General features: G+C 34.7%; 1 pseudogene; it reads left to right on the top strand.

The window, feature by feature from the left end:
* Nucleotides 1-486: 486 nt before the first annotated feature.
* Nucleotides 487-1,667, top strand: LOC141492010 (protein-L-isoaspartate O-methyltransferase domain-containing protein 2-like; annotated as a pseudogene).
* Nucleotides 1,668-15,597: the final 13,930 nt, after the last annotated feature.

The following is a 15,597-nucleotide window of genomic DNA, read 5'->3' on the forward strand; positions in this document are numbered from 1 at the left end:
CTCCAGGGCCGGTGCTTTATCCACTACGCCACCTAGCCACCCTTGTGAGAAAACTCTTAACCAAGATCACTTCAAAGCCTAATTTTAACTGAATTTAACTTTTCTCGCTTCCAAGTACATACAATAATAATAACTTTTACTTGACTTAGGATAGGAATTAGTTTTTTCATAAGAATCTTTTCACAAGATAAGGGTTATTTCAATTTCTGGTTCTCTTCAAATGACAGAAAAAAATACTTTTAGTTTTTCTTCATTGCTCAGTCTTATGTCTCACTCCCCATTCTTATGTCTCACTCCCCATAAAATGTCTTTATTATATTTCTTCATAAATTATCATTAAGATAGTTCTTTCAAGAAAAATGTATCTCATAAGCCCTTGGGCTCCTGGGCCGGGGGTGGGGTAGCAAGTGCGGAGACTCAAGGACCCCCAGCCACAGCCCTATCTCAGCCAGAGGCCCAAACTCTTTCTAAACTTCATCCTTGAAAATGGGAGGTGCTATCAGTGCTGGTGAAGACAATGATGAGCTAATAGATAACTAGATATAAGCACAGTATATCTGGACAGAGCTAGTAGAGCAAGCCTTCTGAGCAATGGATCCTGCAGACTACTGTCTTGAAGAATTGAAAGATAATGTCTATAAAGACTTAACTTGGAAACATGGCAATATTCACCTTTTTGCTCCATGCGTATATTCAGAGGTTATGGAAACTCTAGATTTTAATTCGTGAATCTTGGTAGTGTCCCTGTTTAGGTCCTTTTGGAACTTCATTCAAACATGATAGACTATGCCAAGTAGAAACTGGACTTTTTCATCATAACAAGTGATAGCTTTGACAAGTTCGAATTCTGTGAACCTTCCTTTGTTATGGGCAACTGTCTGGAAATTTCTCCAGATTGTTCTCAATATGATTGTGTTTATAGTGGTGCTAGAGTTCAAAAAGAACATGAAGATTACATTAAGAGTTTACTTAAAGTTGGGGGAATTCTTGTCATGCCACTAGAAGAAAAAATGACTAAAATAACTCAAATAGGTCTTTCTGCTTGGGAGACCAAAAAGATTTTGGTTGTTTCTTTTGCTCTTCTAATCCAACCCAGTCATTCAGATTCAGGAAAGTCAAGAGTTGTGCAATTTCCTCTATTGGCTGTTCGGAGTCTCCAAGACTTAGCTTGAATTGCAATCCGAGAAACTATTAAAAAGATAATTCAGGGGTGGCTAGGTGGCGCAGTGATAGAGCACCGGCCCTAGAGTCAGGAGTACCTGACTTCAAATCCTGCCTCAGACACTTAATAATTACCTAGCTGTGTGGCCTTGGGCAAGCCCCTTAACCCCATTGCCTTGCAAAAACCTTAAAAAAAAAGATAATTAATCAAGAAACAATGAGCAAAAGTGGAAATGGACTGAAAAACACACCCAGGTTTAACCATAAGCATGTGCTTATTTATAGACAGTGGAATGGAAACTATTTTCTTCTTGGACAAAGAAGTCTTCACCTATCTGGTATCAACAACAATTGTGAGGATGTGAAAAAAGAAAAGAGGGAAGAGGAGGAAAAGAATGTGCCTGAAATGAAGCCAGACTCTCCTAAACTTTCTGAGAGAAAAGGTCTTCAGTCCTGTCCTTCTTGGTCCTTTGAAATATTATCTGCTTTATTATAGAGAAAAATAAGTCTTCTATTTATATTAAGGAAAAGATATATGGGTGGGGGGAGTGGTGAGGACCTGACAACATGTATATGACTTGTTTACCTGTTAACATGGTTACCCCTGGTATAGATTCTTCCATTGAGGGGAAAGAAAATCACTTCAATAAGACTGTTTTGTATTTCAGCCATGCTTTAAAACTAAACTCCAATTTAAAATGTTTCTAGGCAGAACCCTAAAGACTACTCTGCAACAAAAATACATAAAATAGTATATATTGCGTAATTAAAATGAAAATTGCTGATTCAAATTATTTTGCTTCATTTTACAAGTACACTAAATCATTTCTGGAGGAGATATTCTAAATGTCCAATTTTGAATTCTGAATTTTAATGGTATCTGCCCTTAATCATTGGTACCAAGTTTGACTCTTCATGTAGTTTACTAGAACCATATTATATATAAGTAAATAGTTAAGTTTTTGTGAGTTTGCAAATTTTAAATTGTCTAAAGAGAAAGTGATGTTAATTGTAAAAAGAAAATCAGAAATACATCAAATTACACAGCTTTATTTCTACATAGTAAGAATTGTATGTATGTGAATTCCTGTATGGATTTTTCTCTGAACAGTTTACAAGCTAAGTTTTTAAAATTTTGTCCAAGTTTAGGGTTAGAAATTCCTGAATGGGTATTTTGAGAAATGTCACAGATTCTTTATGTCTTAAGTTAACATGATTGATGTTCTTAAGAATATGCAATACAGGGGCGGCTAGGTGGCGCTGTGGATAGAGGACCGGCCCTGGAGTTAGAAGTACCTGAATTCAAATAAGGTCTCAGACATTTAATAATTACCTAGCTGTGTGGCCTTGGGCAAGCTACTTAACCCCATTGCCTTGCAAAAATCTAAAAATAAGAAGAATATGCAATACAAACCCACAAACCCAGATGTGGTTGAACTGAGATGGAAACTACTATTGTTCTGAAGCAATTGACTATTCAGTTTCTCAGAATGTATAGAAGATGAAAAATCTCAGAATGTAATTAGTGGCAATGATCCCTATAGACAGTCCCTGCTTTCTTGATCTCAGTTTAGTATTGTTCTGTAACTAGATTAGAGTAATGAGATTTACCTTTTATAGTACCACAAAACTAGATTTTTTTAAAAATAATTTTTCTTAAGAAAAAATGTATCTTTAAGGTTTTTAGTTGTATTGGATGATTTTTAACTTGCAATAAATTGTAAATTATACTTTTCCAAAATTATGAAGAATGTAAAAGTAAAAAGGGGAAAGAATTCTCAGTCTTTCTAAACTAGTGAAGAAAATGGTCTAATCTTTAAGATAACCTGACTGAAAAACACCTTTCAATTATCTAAAACTACTTTTTGAGATACACTGGAATTAGATTACTTAATCCAAAGTTTATTGGTTCATTTTTGTTTATTACCCTGTCATTTTTATATGCCCCAAAAGGCATGATTGGCCAAAAATGTACGCGGTAAACCCAAACTCCCTAAGTGTCTAAAATTTAAACACGTAATTCACATTGACTGTGTCTTGTGATTTAGCTCTTTGAAATTGAAATGCAAAAGTGTCTCTGTACTAACTAACCTCTGTTGATTTACATAATTTTCTAAAGTTACCCATTGGATCTTTAGTCTGTGTGCTAACAATTTTTTCACCACAAATTGAAATCTGTGAAGCCAAATTAAAAAAAAAGAAAAACTTATCTTCTCACCTTGTTTCTCTCTGTACATATTTTCTTTCTCTATATATTTCACAATTTCTGAAGCAATCTTCCTGTCTGCATAAGAAAAAGAACCTCAAGGAATGGCAATCAAAGATGTATCTTTCAGATTCTCTGCTCTTAAGAGAGACATCTAGGCTCTGTAGGAAAGGTTTGAGAAACAGGATGGGGGATGTAGTCATGAAAACAAAACAAAACATATTATTTAAATAATATGTAATTTTCCCTAAATATATGTAAAAGTAATTTTTAATATATTTTCATTTAATGTTGTTTAAGTTCTTTCCCTCCTTCTTCTCTTCCCTCATTGAGAAGGCAAGCAATCTAATAGAGGTTGTACATATGCAGTCATATAAAATATATTTCCATATTAGTCTTGCTGTAGGGGGGGGCGAAGCCAAGATGGTGACAAGAGAGGACCGTCTCTTAGGTGCTCTGCATCAAAACTTATAAGCTAAGGACACTAACTAACTACATTTTCGAGACCAAATCCACAGAGGGATGCAGTGAGGCAGTTCTCTAACCCAAGGTAACCTAGAAAAGAGCAGAAAGGCTTGGCGCCACAGGGTGGGAGGGGTGGCCCACCAGAGCGAAGGAACTTCAGTCTCCTGGAGGCAGCCCCAGGGTGCTGGGAGCCATGGCTCATGGCAGCGGGGGCAATTTCCTGATCTACACCCTAGGGAGCACCAAGCACAACTTGGAGGATAAGCTGGGGGACCTCTACCAGAGCGAGCACATGAAGCCCAGCACTCAGGGCACACAGCAAGCACGGTTGCAGCAGCCCAGATCCAGAAACCAGAAGCCTGCAGAGCCAGTAAGCAGGAGCCCCCAGGGCATGAGTGCTGAGCCTGAGGAGGGGAGTGGAGAGAGATTGCCAAACTCTGTCCTCTATCCCTGGAACAGTACTCTGGGGTTCTGACCACATTCAGATCCTGATCACAGTCTAGACCCCCCATAGAACAGCAGGCCCCCACCACCACCTCAGCCCTGTGGCAGAGAGGGGTGCTTACTGTCATTCACAGGCTGGAAGGGAAGACAGAGGCTCACACACTCAAAAGCTCAGGAAGCACCCCAAAACCAGGTACAGGCTAGAGAAATGAGTAAGCAGAGAAAAAAGAGGAACACCATTGAGAAATACTTTGACTGTGATCCCAAGAAGGATCAAAACACTCAATCTGAAGATGGGGAAGTACAAGCTCCTGCATCTAAAGACTCCAAGAAAAACAGAAATTGGGATCAGGCTATGACAGAGCTCAAAAAAAAAAGACTTTGAAAATCAAGTGAGGGAGATAGAAGAAAAATTGGGAAAAGAAATGAGAGTGATACATATTAGTCTTGTTGTGAAAGAAAACACAGACCCTTCCCAAATAAAACAACCATGAGAAAATAAAGTTTAAGAAGTATTCTTTGATCCATTATTCTTCCTCTGAAAGCATTTTTCATTATGAATTCTTCAGAATTGTCTTGAATCATTGTATAGCTAAGGATTTGTAAGTCATTCAATCAATCACTTTGTATAGTTCATGTAAGTCTTTCAAGTTTTTCTGAAAGCATCTTGCTCATCCAACTAAGTGCCAGAACTGGAGTCAGGAAGACATATATATCTTCCTTAGTTCAAATATGGCCTCATGACAGTTACTACTTGTGTGACCCTAAACAAGTCACTTAACCCTATTTACCTCAGTTTCTTCATCTGTAAAATGATTTGGAGAAGGAAATGGCAAACCACTTTGTCTTAGCCAAGAAAAACCTGAAATGAAGTCACAAAGTTTGACACAATTTAAAAGTGACAGAACAATTGAACTTTTTAAGGAGTGTTCTTCAATTAATTTTTGTACACCTGTTTCTGTGTTTTTTTGATTTTTAAAATGTTCTTCTCTTTAGTGGTATATGTATGCCATGGAACACTATTGTTCTATTAGAAATCAGGAGAGATGGAAATTCAGGGAAGCCTGGAAGGATTTGCATGAACTGATGCTGAGAGAGATGAGCAGAACCAGAAGAAAGTTGTACACCCTAACAGCAACATAGGGGTGATGATCAACCTTAATGGATTTGCTCATTCCATCAGTGCAACAATCAGGCACAATTTGGGGCTATCTGTGATGGAGAATACCATCTGTATCCAGAGAATTGTGGGATTTGAACAAAAACCAAAGACTATTACCTTTGATTTAAAAAAAAACACTATCTTATTATGTAATTTTGCTATCTCCTATACTTTATTTTTCCTTTCCTTTAAGCATATGATTTTCTTTCATCACTTTCAACTTAGATCAATGCATACCATGGAAACAATGTAAAGACTACCTTCTGTGGGAGGTGGGGGGAGGGAAGCAAGATTAGGGGGAAAAATTGTAAAACTCAAATAAAATCTTTTATTTAAAAAAAAGTATCTGGGTAAGCTAGGTGGCGCTGTGAATAGAGCACAAGTCCTGGAGTCAGGAGGATCTGAATTCAAATGCAGCCTCAGACACTTCATAATTGCCTAGCTGTATGACCTTGGGGAAGTCTCTTAACCCCATTGCCTTAAATAAAATTTAAAAATTAAATAAAAGAGTATCTTGTTTGTTTTTGAATACAGTCAGAAAAATTATGATCTACTGTGCTAGATGAAGAGCTACAGATATGTTTAACACTCCTAGGAACTAGAGTTGTTGCCATTTTGAGAGCTATAATGAATGGTTCATAGCCCAAGAGCCATTTCTACACTACATTACCTTCTATAAATTTATTTTCAGGACATTTTAAAATATTTTAATAGCCAGGAAGTGAACAGGCAACATTGCATTCATGCTTTTGAGAGCAAGTAAAACAAAAGTTATATAAAAAGTGTTGAACTAGGTGTTCAATTAAGAGATTGAGGGCTGGACTTTCAAAAGTAGACAAGGGAATTGTATTCTCTGGTGCTCGGGCTTGTGACACACAAGAAAAAGGCTATTTTGATCCTCCAGGCAGCAGCTTCAGTCTGCCAAATTTTCCAAAACATACAATGAAAATATCCTTCCCAACAAGAAGAATGCAAATTGTGCACATTGATGGTTTCTCTGTCACCTGTTTCATCCCAGAAACATGGCTTTCTGTCAAGCAATGTTTATATTTATTGATGTTCACTTGTGTGAGGCATTGAACAAATTTCCTTTGTGTCAGGCTGATCAAAGAAGGAAATCATCTTACCATTTGAAACTGGCATCCACTGTTAAGCCCATCCATTTGGATGCACATCCATTTGAAATCCAAAGGTTGAGCATATTAAATCAGATTTTTCTTAGAAACCAGCTTGGATGGAATTATGCCACCTGGCCTATAGTAGCGCAATTAATTTTTCAAAGTAGAGAGGAAAAAAATAGCAGCCCACTCTTACAGAAGAAAAATGTTTGGCACCAAATACATCTCAATAGAAGCCAATAAGACCTCATGGGTTCTTTCAGCTATTATAAAATGTTAAATGATAGGAATGCAAGCAAGAGATTTTGAGCTAAAAAACCCTGGGGAAGGTAATCAAGAAAAGGAAGATCAGGATACCAGTTTTTCAGTGTGTGCTTCTTCATAGAGCACTTTATAGAGTCTCTCACCCTAATCAACCAAGAAATGAGACTTGGACTGAAAGGAACATGCTCAGGTTGCTTTGGGCCCCATAGGCTCTTGCGGAGATATATTTTATTTGTGGATGCTAGGTAGGAAGTAAAAATTTTGAACAGTAAGGCAAAGCCAACTAAGAAGATTGCCAGAGCCTGGCAACACTTTTTAATGGGAACTATGATTTCTTTGGTATAGGGAATATACTAAGAGAGATTTCTCCATGAGAAAACTCCCTTTACCAAAACTAAGCAATTCATAGTCCTAGAAAGCTCCTTGGGGCACTGAAATTGAATAGCTTTCTCAGGGTTGCTCCATGTGTTTGTGCCAGAGACTGCACTTAATCTCACATCTTCTGAGTTCTGAGACTTGTTCTCTCTAGACATAGTAGGCACTTAAAAAGTGCTTGCTGATTGGTTGGCAATGAGTAGAGAAAAGGAAGCAAAGCCTTGACTCTTTGCAGATGATCTGATGCTATACTTAGTGAACCCGAGAAAATCAACTAAAAACTACTTGAAAAATTAGCCAATTCTACAAAGAAGCAAGAAATAAAAGAAATCTGCAAAAATCATCACCATTTAACAACAAAGCCCAAGAGCAAGAGACAGAAAAAATAAAGTTCATTTAAAATAACTACAGATAAGAGTAAATACTTGGGAATCTACCTACCCAGAAACTGTATGAACACAATTACACAGCACTTCTCACCCAAATAAAGTCAGATATAAACAATTGGAAAAAGAGAGTTTTTCATTGTTTAAGTGGAGATTATATAATAAAAATGACAATTCATCCTAAATAAATTACTTATTCAGTGCCATACCAATCAAACTGCCAAATAATTATTTTATTGAGCTATAAAAAATAGTAACATAATTCATCTGGAGCAACAAAAGGTCAAGAATAACAAGAGAACTGATGACAATAAATATAAAGAAAGGTGGCCTAACTCTACCGGATCTAAAACTATACCAGAAAGGGGCAGTCAGCAAAACTACCTGATACTGGTTAAGAAATAGAGAAGTGGATCAGTGGATTAGGATTGATACAAAAGAAACAGTATTATGATTACAGAAATCCACTGTTTGACAAACCCAAAAGCATTAGCTTCTGGGATAAGAACTCAGTATTTGGCAAAATTTGCTGGGAAAACTAGAAAACAATATGGCAAGAATTAGGCATAGACCCACTTCTTACACTCTATACCAAAAATAAGATCAAAATGAGTATAGGATTTAGACATTAAGTCTGACACCATAGATCAATTAACAGACCAAGAAATGCTTTATCTCTCAAATCTATGGAAAGGGGAGAGATTTATGTCCAAGGAAGAAATAGAGCATATTATAAACTGCAAAATGAATAATTTTTGACTATATTAAATTAAAAAGGTTTTGTACTGATAAAATCAATGCTGCCAAAATTATAAGGAAAACAGAAGGCTGGGGAACAATTTTCACAGCTAGGGGTTTGATAAAATATATAGAAAATTGCATCAAAATTATAAGGTTACAAGTCATTCTCCAATTGACAAATGGTCAAAGGATATAAACAGATAGTTTTTAAATATAACATATGAAAAAATGCTCCAAATCATTGTTGATTAGAGAAATGCAAATTAAAACAACTATGAGATATAATCTCACACCTATCAGACTGACTAAGATGACAAAAAGGGAGAATGATCAATATTGGTGAGATTATATTAGGATTGGGACATTAATACATTGTTAGTGGAGTTGTGAACTGATCCAACCATTCTGAAGAGCAATGTGGATTTATACCCAAAGAACAATAAAACCGTTCATACCTGTTGACCCAGAAATTCTAATTCTACACTAATACACAGAAGAAATAATAAAAAACGGGAAAATTCCCACATGTTCCATTTGTCTTACATTATTATTCATATATACCCTATGTCATATTGCTTGACTTTTCAATGTAAGGGGAGGGAAAAGAGGGAAGAAAAACATTTGAAATTCATTCAAAAAACAAATTTTAAAATTGTTTTCACATGTAACAGTGAAATATAATATATTAAATAAAATTCAAATTGACATATAAATATTTATTATCATTATTACAGTAGTGAGAAGACTGAAATCATTTCACTTGAAATTCCACTTCACTGCCTTGCAATGGCTAGAGCACTGGGCTTGGAGTCATAAAGATCTGAGATGAAATGTGGTCACAGAAACTAGCTTTGTGACTTTGGGCATCACTTAATCTCTGTTTACATTTCATCAACTGCATAATGGGGGTAATCATATATAATAATTAATTATTAAATAATTAAGCACATAACTTCCAAGGTTGTTGGAGATTCAAATGAGATAATATTGGTCAAATGTTTAGTACAATTACTGGCACATAGTAGGTATCTAATAAGTATACAGTTCAGCCAGCATGACTACCATTCTTTTTTCACCTTTGCCCATGCCCTTTGCCTTTCAGTGTACATAGAATATCCTTCTTTCCATTCTTTGCCTATTGACATTAGATCTATCCTTTAAAATTCTATTCAAAATTCACTTTTTTCATGAAGCCTTTCCTTAACTCCATTAATTATGACCATTTAACTGCATATTCTACTGCATTAATTATGAAATTATAATGCATTATAATTCTTGTGTCATCTTTGCTACTAGTCTGAGTTCTATGAGGAAAAGCATAAAACTTACATAAACTTTTAATCTCTTTGATGACTAGCACAATACTCTGTACATTGGAGGTCTCAAATAAATATACATGGGACCTAAATATGAATATATGCACAATAATTATAAATGCAAAATAGATATTATTTATAAGGTCATAGAAGGAAAAATCATCTTCAACTGAAGGGAATTAGGAAAGGTATTTAGGGGAGATAGAGCTTAGGATGGATCTTCTGAGAGTGGGACTTCAGCAAATGGAAATAGGGTGATGCTTGACCTTCATTCTCAGAGAAGACTATGACAGCAGAAGTTGATGCCTTGACAAGTATATGAATTAGGTTTGAGTGAGTGTTGTGATGTGCTAAATCACCAGCCTCACTTTCTCCTCCAGAGTCATCTGGATCTAGTGGCCAAATATGGATCAGGATGACTGGAGATAGATCTGGATGGGAGGCAATTAGAGATAAGTGACCTGCCAAGGTCACTCAGCTACTAAGTATCAAGTGTCTGAAGTTGGGTTGGAACTCATCTCCTCCTGACTTCAAGGCTAGTGCTCTATCCACTGCACCACCTAACTGCCCGGATATGCACATGCTACATGGTGGAGAACTAGTCTAAGTTTATTGGTGCAAAAAACTAACTAGAGGGGTGGAGAGGCCGGAACAGCAGGATGATACTTGTGGAGGGGTTTAGAAGTTAAGAAATTTAGGTTTCATTCAACAGAAATTATCAAAAACTCGTACACATTATTTTTTATTTGAAATGGTTCTCTGGAAATAGGCAGGATACTGGGGAAAGTATATGTTGTAAAAACAAAAGATATACATTTAATTTTTTTTTTTAATTTCCCATGGTGTAGAAGGATAGAACAAAGGGGACAAGTATACCAGTCAGAAGTAATGAGTTCAAGGAGCATAGTAATCAGAACTTGTGTTAGAGTGCATTGATTAGAATAAAAATGACTTTAAATGTCTTTTTTCACAAACTACGTTGCTATTGCCTTTGTATAGTCTTCTTGAGTCAATTAGTAAATTAGTGTTATAGATTATTTTGTCATATCTTGTGTTTCATTTTTTTAGGTTGTTTTTTTTGCAAGGCAAATGGGGTTAAGTGGCTTGCCCAAGGCCACACAGCTAGGTAATTATTAAGTGTCTGAGACCCGATTTGAACCCAGGTACTCCTGACTCCAGGACTGGTGCTTTATCGACTGTGCCACCTAGCTGCCCCTGTGTTTCATTTTTAGCCTCATTTCTTCCCTTTTTTGGAGTTAGAGGTCTTTAGTGAAAATCCTGATTCTGATGCTCTATTTGTTATTTTGAGAGAGTCAATTTAAACTCCATGGTCCTCATTTGAGGATGCTAGGTAGCATGGTGAACAGAGCACTAGGCAAAGCACTTAAATTCTGTTTACCTCAGTTTCTTCATCTGTAAAATAGGATCAATAATAGCATCTATCTCCTAGAATGGTTTCAAGTATCAAAGAAGATAATAACTTTAAATCTGTTAACACAGTCTCTAACATATGATAAGCATTATGTAAAACTAAGATTATTATTTTCTTCAACTGTAAAATGAGGAGATTGGACTAAAAGGCTTCTGAGGTCACTTCCAGATCTAATACTACAATGGTTATTCTTGAAAATAAAATACTAAAATACTTTACTATCTATTAAACTTTTAAAAATAAAAATACATAGCTCTTCCTACTCTTTAACTCTTTAAGCCTTTAACTCAATTCAAATAGTAACTAAAAACTTCATCACAGTAATTTCTGAATGGTCAGTCCTTCACTCTCCTACTCCTCCATCAAAATGAACCTGAAAACAAGGGAAAACAGTTACCAAGGAAAAGAAAAAAATGAGCCAATACAGTGACCATGATTTGATAAAGTATGCAATATTCTCTGAGATCAATATCTGTTATTTCTTTCAATGTTTTATTTGCATTTTTTAGTTTTTAAATAACTAACTGACAAATCAATCAATGCCTATAGTAACTTTTTTTAATCTCTAAAAAAGAAGCGTCCAAGAAGTTAGGTCTAAGAAGCTTATAGTGTAGGAAGAACAAACTAGAAAAGTTTCTTATAAAAGATCATGCATTCTTGTAATGCCATGGTAAGGCTCCTGCATATATACTTTTATATTCAAGTAGGCTTCTCTTTCTAGGCTACTGCAAAGCAGTAAAGTTGAGAAAGCCTACAGGGTAGTCTAAAATTTGCCAACAATTTAAACATGATTAGGTAAGGAGAACTGATGCAATAAATGATATAAAACATTAATATACTTAGTTTGGAATAGCTTGTTAACCAGATTCTCTGCCTTGGTCATAAACCCAGCTTACAACACTTTTTGATAATTCTATACTCAGTTTTAACATTGTCAAGCAATTCTGATGCTGTTTTTTTCATGTGTCAGGATAATTGTCCCTGACCAAAAATCAACTTAAATTCTTGGTTTTCAGAATACTTCCTTGCTGCTAATTCTGATTTCTTTAATTTCTTTTTCTTTTCTTATGGCTAAGTTAACACTACTAATACTATATTGAATGATAATGGTTATATTGGGCACCCTTGTTTCACCCCTGCTCTTATTGAAAATGCTTCTAGTTTATTCCCATTATATATAATATTTATCGATAGTTTTTAGATAGTCTCTAAAGTTTTTTAAGGAAAATTCTTTTTATTCCTATACTTTCTAGTGTTTTTAATAGAAACGGATATGGTATATTATTAGACTTTTCTAGTATCTGTTGAGATAACCATATGATTTTCCTTGGTTTTGTTATTGCTTTGTGCACTTAAGATGAGTGTTTTCCTAATATTGAATCATCCCTACCTACCTGGTATAAACCAATGGTGTATTATCCTAAGTAAAATCTTGCTGTAATCTCCTTGCTAAAATTTTATTTAAAATTTTTGCACCAATGTTCATTAGGGAGATTGGGCTGCAATTTTCTTTCCTCTGTTTTGGCTCTTCCTGGTTTAGGTATTAGCACCATATTGGTGTCATGAAAAGAATTTGGCCGAACTCCTATTTTTTAAATAGTCAATGTAGAAGAGAAATTAATTGTCCCTACAATGCTTGGTAGAATTCACTTTCAAATCCACCTGGAACTGGAGACTCTTATGGAGTTTATTGATGTTATCTTCAATATCTTTTTCTGAAATTTTTTTTAAAGTATTTTTTGTTAATCTGGGAATTTGTATTTTTGTATATATTCATCCATTTCACTCAGATTATCAAATTTATTTACATGAGGTTGGTCAAAATATTTCTGAATTATCTCTTTAATCTCCTTTTCATTTTTGATACTGGTAATCTGGTTATGTTCTTTCTTTTTTTAATCAAATTAATCTAAAGTTTATTTTCTTGTTTTTTATAAAACCAACTATTAGTTTTATTTATTAGATCAATTGTTTTCCTCTATTCAATTTTATTAATTTCTCCCTTGATTTTCAGAATTTCTAATTTGATAATTATTTGGGCATCTTTAATTTGCTCTTTTTCTAGTTTTTTAGTTGCATACCCAATTCATTGATTTCCTCTTCCTCTACTTTATTCATATAATCATTTTGAGATAAAAATTTCCCCTCAAAACTGCATCCCATAAATTAGGTATGATGGATCATCATTTTCTTGGATGTAATTATTGATTATTCCTATTATTTACTGTTTAATCCTTGCATTATTTAAAATTAAGTTACTTAGTTCTCAATTGATTTTTTGATTTATCTTTCCATGTAATTTTAATCATGATCTGAAAAATATGCATTTATTTTTTTCTGCCTTTTTACATTTGATTATAAAGTTTTTATATCCTAGGTCATAGTCAATTTTGGTATAGGTGCCATGTACTACAGAGAAAATAAAGTGTATTCTTTTCTATTCCCATTAAGTTTTCTTCAGAGTTCTATCATATCTAAATTTTCTCAGATTTTATTCACCTTCTTAACTTCTTATTTATTTTGTCATTAAGATTTATCTAGTTCTGAGAGAGGGAGATTGAGGTCATCCATTATTAAAGCTGTCTATATTTCCCTATAATTCACTTAGTTTTTCCTCTTAGAATTTGAATGCTACACCATTAGTGCATGCATGTTTGATAAAAATACAGCTTCTTTATCTATTGTGCCTTTTAAGAAGATGTAGTTTCCTTTCTCATCCCTTTTAATGAATTGATTTTTTCTTTTTCTTTATCTGACATCAGAATTGCTGCACCTGATTTTTTTTCCCTTTCAGCTTAAGCAAAATATATTTTGCTCCAGTCTTTTAACTTTACCTTGTGTGTATCTCTCTGCTTTAAATGTTTTTCTTGCAAACAATATATTGTAGGATTCTGGTTTTTAATCCATTTATGGGAGAGTTCATGTCATTGGCATTTACAGTTAAGATTACTAATTCTGTTTTCCTTCCATGCTATTTTTTCCCATTTATATTTTTCTGTTTCTTTTCCTCTTAGTCCTTCTCACATTTTTCTCCCAGTCCCCTTTAACTTTTATTTTAAAATTTAACTTTGTTTATTTTCATTTATAGTTTCACCTTCCCTTTTATCAGTCCCTTCTTCCCTTTTCTTTCCCTTCACTATTTCCCCCACTGCCTTCCCTGTATATTAGGATAGATTTTTAAACCCAAGGGGAAATGTTTCCACTCTTTGGGCCAAATCTACTGAATAGCATTTATTCAATGTTCACACCCTCCCTTCTTTCCCTTTAATATAATAGATCTTTAACTTCATTGCCTTGCAAAAACTAAAAAAAAAATATAATAAATCTTTGTGCCTTTTTCACTTAAGTGTTATTTATTGGTAGAAGTACTATTAATCAAGTACTATCAAAAAGCATGATTAACTGATTTTTTGATTACTTGATAAGCTCAAAGCACTTATCAATCAATGAGCAATCACAGGTTGATTGACTGATAGTTGATTGTTTGATAAGCAACATTGCCTCATAGTCACTAAGTACCCTCCCCTCTTCTTGTCACATTAGAAATACACTTCCCAAGAGTCATGAATCACATCAAATTATAATCATTTTATGCCTTAACCCCTTTTGGAGTACCCTCCAAGGACACCCAATTCTCATGAGTCAAGTATCATCCAAAGTCAAATCATTTTATGAACCATTTGTACCCCATCCCAAGCATACTGTCTCTTACCCCGCCCCCCACTTAGCTCCCTTACCAGGGTACTTAAACCCTTGTTAACTGAAATATGAATTAAGTCCAACTGACCCTTCTAAGTAGGTTCCCACCCTCTGCCCTAAAGTCATTATTGTTTTGATTAAGGTAGAGTCTCTAAGTGTTCTAAATACTGGGACACTTTTGAAGGTCTTTCTTAAGAATTTTACAATTGATAAGGTAAGGTATGGGAGACACTAGCTCTGGACCATCCAGTATAGGATGCCCTCATCAGAGAAAATGCTAAGTTTAATGATCAAAGCAGAATTAAAGTAGGTCAAAGGAAACTGAGTCACACAAGTTTAGAGGAAAAACATTTGCTTTTCATCTGGCCTTTTTGTCTCAAATATAGTGATGTCATCTTGGTCCTCTTCAATGGAAAGACAGTGACCAACTATACCTATATCCTCTAATATCAGTCTCTTAAATGATATTCAGCCTTTTAACTATTCTAAGAGAAATAAAATTCTCAAGAGTTACAAGTGTTATATGTTCCTTTTAAGGATGTATACAATTGCACGTACTTGACTAACTTTGTTTTGTTTTTTCCTTTACCTTTTCATGCATCTCTTGAGTCTTGTATTTGGAGATTGAATTCTCTATTCAGTTCTGATCTTTTCTTCATGAAATTTTGGAAGTTTTCTATTGTGTTGAACGTCCATCTCTTCCCCTGACAGAATATACTGAATTTTTCAGTGTAGTAAATTCTTGGTTGTAATACTTGATCTTTTGACCTCCAATATATAGTATTCCAGGTCATCAGGTCCTTCAATGTGATGTTAGGTCTAAGTCTG

This window comes from Macrotis lagotis, chromosome 6 (assembly GCF_037893015.1).
Source record: "Macrotis lagotis isolate mMagLag1 chromosome 6, bilby.v1.9.chrom.fasta, whole genome shotgun sequence".
Taxonomy (NCBI): domain Eukaryota; kingdom Metazoa; phylum Chordata; class Mammalia; order Peramelemorphia; family Peramelidae; genus Macrotis; species Macrotis lagotis.